The sequence below is a fragment of the Setaria viridis genome, chromosome 2, assembly GCF_005286985.2.
Source record: "Setaria viridis chromosome 2, Setaria_viridis_v4.0, whole genome shotgun sequence".
NCBI classification, from domain to species: Eukaryota; Viridiplantae; Streptophyta; class Magnoliopsida; order Poales; family Poaceae; genus Setaria; species Setaria viridis.
This window is the reverse complement of record NC_048264.2, coordinates 27,047,784-27,053,361: the sequence shown is the minus strand read 5'-3', so window position 1 is coordinate 27,053,361 and position 5,578 is coordinate 27,047,784. Positions and strand designations below refer to the sequence as shown.

General features: G+C 51.2%; 1 pseudogene; it reads left to right on the top strand.

The window, feature by feature from the left end:
* The first annotated feature begins 2,651 nt into the window (after positions 1 to 2,651).
* Positions 2,652 to 4,640, top strand: LOC140221893 (uncharacterized; annotated as a pseudogene).
* Positions 4,641 to 5,578: the final 938 nt, after the last annotated feature.

The following is a 5,578-nucleotide window of genomic DNA, read 5'->3' as shown; positions in this document are numbered from 1 at the left end:
GGCGGGTGTGCGGCTGCCTCGAGCTTTTCAAAATTTGGCTAGATTTAAGAATTTGGTACTAAATGGATGGTTAACAATGTTTGGAAAATTTAACTACGTTTTGGTCACATCCGAATACACACCTTCTTTAGATCCATGTTTGTGCACAAACCAAACGACCATTAGGTTCGGGAGAGCATCCTATACAATGTCCATGCATTGTTTTTTTAGAAAAATGAATAATCTTTTGCCTCTACGACCGCACCCAGTCAAGTTTTTACATTATTTTTAGCTCACGGTTGATCACAAATAATTAAAAGAAAAGTACCCAAACGAAAGGAAGTAATTATAAGCCTAATCTATTATTGCTTCTCCGTCCATTCCTAATAAATATTCCCTCCATCCTAAATTACTATTCGTTTTGGCTTTTCTAGGTACGTAATTTAGGACGGATGGAGTATATCCAAAGCAAACATATCCACATCATTGTAGGCATATAAAAATTTATCCAAAGCAAACATTCTTGAATTTACAACATGCTTGTTTTCCATAGTCCAAAACACGCGTCATATGAAAGCTTAAGATCCAGTATAAGGTCAGCACTCAGTATTTAGCCACCGATGTGCAGGAATGTGAAAGGCCTTGTTTAGTCCCCAATTTGGGAGTGACAAAGTTGGAATTTTACCATAAATGCGCAACTGTAGCATTTCGTTTGTATTTGTTAATTATTGTCCAAACATTGACTAATTAGGCTCAAAAGATTCGTCTCGCAAAGTACAACAAAACTGTGCAATTAGTTTTTGATTACGTCTACATTTAGTACTTCATGCATGTACCGCAAGTTTGATGTGATGAGGAATCTTCTTTTTGCATAGTGCCAAAGTTAGGAGTTTGGGGACCAAAGCTTTCCATAGCCCAAATTAATTTACAGAACACAGAACAAAATCTCTATGTCTACACTATTGTGTGCCTGAACAAACACGTGCACGCTGCGTACAATATAATCTGCGCGAATGGACACCCGCTGCCACGCCAGAAAATTAAACTCGGCACTCTTCATTTTCCTTTGGCAAGAATAGGCAAGCAGGAATTGGTGTCTACATGTGAAGTTCTCCAGAACTAATCTTCACTCCGTGTCAAATCTTCGCGCTCGATCAGTTACCATGGAGCATATACAAGATATCGTAGAGACGACCACAGACTCGGATATGGACACAGGACACCAAAATGTAAAGGGCTAAAGTCGGGAGGCACAACGGCATGGCTGACAGATAAAAGGCATACCAAAGTATCAATCCGGATTATTAACTCCAATACAACAAAACCAAATTATAATTCAAAGCCAGTGTTCAATACAACTGAAATCTGGTTCGTCCTTTTCGCAAAGTGCTCTTCGAATTCCTTGGACATAACAAGAGCAAGACCCAGGTCCTTTTTCTGGCAAAGCTTGTGAGGATTTCTCAGCATCACGATGGCTGCTACGTCCGGAGCAAGGAACGAGACATGGGCAATGCTCGAATAACCTCTTTTCTCCGACAGAAACTGCCATTCACTAGGTTGGATGATGTGGAACGCTTGCTCGTCTGGAGCCATGCCTGCCTTCACCTCCACATACTCTGTAACACCACCCCTTGTGATGACAATGTCATAAGGCAATCCGGATTCTCGATATTTGTTCATCCACTCGACGTTCCTCGGTCCAAGCAGCTCGGAAAGGTATTGGTGAACCGCAGCTTCACTGAGTCTGCCAGTTATTAGTGGGTCTCCTGGTTTGCAGCTAAATATGTCTTTACGAAGTTTGACGATTATTAACTTTTTCCCACCTGCAGGGGAAAAAAGGACTGAACTGAGTATCATAATCCTTCAAAAAGTCAAATTTGAGAATCATTTCATGTGGGCTGCTAGTCAAGGTTAGTTGGTGCATTGCATGCCGAGATCACTTAACATATTGAATTTAGAACTATAAGTGGTGGAGGTACTAGGAGATACAAACCCAAATTAAGTAATTTTTTATTATAATCTAATAACATCAAATTTCTGTCCTAAAGATTAAGTATTAGTTGAGTAATTATTAATCATGAGCTAGCCTAATAAGGAAATGAAATGGGTCTGATTTCAAACAGAGGTAGAGGACAGTTTGGAAGAAAATAATTAAAAAAATATGGGAAGTGCTAGGACTGGCCAACTCAAAGCATTGGCATCACACTATATTGCTAAATATGCCACAAAGGCTTTGGGTTGAGATCCTACCTTTGATTTTGTGCTCCTGCCACGACCGTGGCAACTTGGTCGCCGTCTTCTTCTTCTTCTTTCTTTTGGGTTTCATGCCAGTTGTCACAGTAGACCCATTGGTCATCGTCCATCTTGGCACAAGTGCCTCCTGGACGCCCAATGGCTGGTTCTTGACAGTCGTCTTGGTGTTCATATCCTGCAGGTATGTGATCTCTACGATATCTTCTTCTTCATTTTGCATTTCACCATGGAGAGTAGCAGAACCATCGGTTGCGCCCACCGTGGAGAGAGCTAGCGCTACCTTGCTGCCCACCGGCTGGTTCATGATAGTCGCTGCGGTAGTGCTATCGGTCCTCGTCGACGTCGTCTTCTTCTTCTTCTTCTTCTTCCCTTTGTGTTTCCTACCGTTCGTCGCAGTAGAACCATCGGTCGCGTCCACCATGGCGGGAGCTAGCGCCTCCTTGTCGCCCACCGACTGGTTCAATACAGCCAACGCGTTAGTGCCTCCAGTAGAACCATCCGTCGTTCCCAACTGTGGCGGGAGCGCCTCCGGGCCACCCATCGGCTCGTCCTTGACAGTCATCGCGGTAGTGCCATTGGTCGTCGCATTAGAATCATTGGTCATCCTCGCAGCGGCCATCATCTTCCTGCGCTCCCTCTTCAGCCTTCTGATCCTGCCAGGAGGCATCTTCTCCTATCTATTTTCCGTTCCCCGAGAGATTAGAGAGAAACAGAAACCACATATATGATGCCGCCTGCCGGGTTATGAGCATCGATTTCGCTCCTCGAGTCCATCTCGGTTCAGTTTCCCAAAAAAGAGTACATCTCGGTTGCGTTTCGTGCTTCTAGACGGAGTCCTCCTCCTAGACGGTGCAAGAAGCAGGCGCCGCCGGCGACGAGGCCACTGGCCACCAACCACCCTGCGCGACGTCCCCGCCCGCCCCTCAAGCTCGTCCTCCTCCGGATCGACTCGCACCTCGGCCTCGTCCGCGCGGCGGCCACGTGCAGGCTCGGTGGCGCCGCATCGCCGCGGGCTACGACGTCGCCGACAAGTTCCTGTCTCGCCACGCGGCCCCCCCACGTTCTCGGCTGCTACCATGTCGCCAACCCGTCCTACTCGCCCTCGCCGGGCCAGGCGTCCCTTCGCGGCGTAGCCTTCGTCCCCGGTCGGCGGCGTCCGCCGTCCGGTAACGCCACTTCTCACGGCCTCGAGTTCCTCGGCGCGGGCGTCGGTCCTGGGAGCTCGTCGACGGTCTCGGCAGCCTCCTCCTCGCCAACCGAGGCGCGGCGGCTTCTTCTTGGAGCTCATCGTCTGCGAGCTCGCCACGCGCCGCCACGTCAGGATCCGCCCCATCGAGGACTCGAGGTCGATGGCATAAAGTACCTCCGCTGCCTCGGCGTCTTCCTCAGGCCTCAGCAAGTGCTCCGCCGTCCTCAGCATGTCGGAGTTCAAGGAGACCTGCGTGCTCTACGAGCGTTCCTCGTGGATGGCCGACGACGTCGGCGTCGCTCTGTCCTGCGTCTGGACGGACGGTCGCTGGAACACGCGGGCCATGAACATGTCCTTCGTCCAGCTCCGTGGCGCGGAGTCCGCGCGCTTCTCGGGCCGCGCCGCGAGGTCCGTGTTCTGGGTGGGTGGTGGGTCATCGACGGCGACGGCGACGGCACCGTCCTGACCGCCTCAGATCTCTCCCACGGCGTCGTCTTCTTTCAGGACCTTCTTCCGGCGCGCCTCCGGGGATCCAAGGACCACTCGACCTTCCGGTTCGTCGACGACGGTGGCTCGGACATGGCGCGGCTCGTCAGCCTCGTCGGACGTGGAGCCGGAGCGCGGCAGCAGCGAGTGGGGCCTTGAGATTTGAGAGGACTCTGAACCTGTCCGAGACTCCGAGGCGACCCGCGGGTTCCCAGGACGCAAGGAGTGCTTCTTCGGCAGCGCCGGTAGGATCGTCACGGCCGGGAACGGGTACGTCGTGTTGACGCCGGTCGAGGACGAGGAGACGTGGCTGTTCACATTGGACCTCAAGAGTCAAGACCATGCAGCTGGAGCGCGACCACATCCGGAACAAGCTCTTCGGCGCCGTTTACCCGTACGAGCTGCGGACGCCGCCTGTGTTGGAGGCTTGTATGGTCTGCAGTGAGAGGCAGCTGGGTTATGGCCCATATTGGCAGGGCCGCGTGGCCGATGCTCCGACATTTGCATCTGCAGCTAAGTTAGCTTAACGATGATAACCGGCGTCAGATGATGCATTTTTTAACTGTCAGAAACCAGATGAATAAACTTCGTATAGCGGTTGTTATGTTTTCTGGTGCTGTCCACCGCTCACATGCTAATTTCTTTTTTTTTTGTTTTTTACTATGTTATTTTTTATTGGAGTGTGTGATCCACATCTGCACTCATTCACATGTTTATTTTTTTTCTTCTTGTTCGTTCCTCATCGTACAAATGTTTGTTTGATCTTAAATTTTGTATGAACATAGATAATTTCATAATCTATTAATTCATATTTTTATTGAAATTTTTTCATATACTTCTAGGTCATATGTGCCCTGGTAGACTCAGGTGGGGCGATATGACGTGCACATAATCGGACTGTTCCTCCTTGTCTGTCCCGTTTTCCTTCTTTTCAGCTGGGCCCATCAAGGGACTGGGTTCATGGTCCGTTTTTTAGGCCCATACGCCTAACCTTATCAGGCTGAAATGCGACACCACCCATCGGCACACGACGACGTTGCTGTAGTGGGCTGCGCTACACCTGCTGAGAGTCCTTTCTGCCGCGGTGATGGTCCAAGCCCAGGCCGCGCGGTCACATCCGGGCGTCGTCCCCCGCTCCGGCCGGGCTCTCGTGCGAGTTGCGAAGTTGGGTTGCGATTGCGAGCCCTCATGGTGGATTCGCGCGTCGCTGCGCTCAGGTCGGCACGGCCGCAAGTTGATCCCGTTTCTCAGCACAACTTGGCCCCCAACAACTCAAGATCCGGCGAGAATTCTCGATCCGTCCGCAGCTCCCGCCTCCCGCGGCCGCACGCACACACGAAGTCTCGAGCGGAAAAGCCTCCCCTGGCGCTGAGTGCGTGCGTTCTTTTTGGAGCAAGAGGTGGCCGACGGCGACGTTCAACGGCCGGCGGGAAGCTGGCGGTGACGACAAACAACCGGACAGCGATCGCAACCACTACAGTACGTTAAAGGGAAAAGGCGCGACGGCGACACGGACGTTGGATCTCTCGGGTTTCCTCCCTGCTCTTGGCCTCCTCTCCCTCCCTGTCAAGGTGTCCTCGATTCCCTTCCTTCCTCCCCAGATGGCCAGATGGAAGGAAGCTGTGCCGATGGGAACCATCTCAGGTGGTGACTTGGCTAGGAATGTCGTCG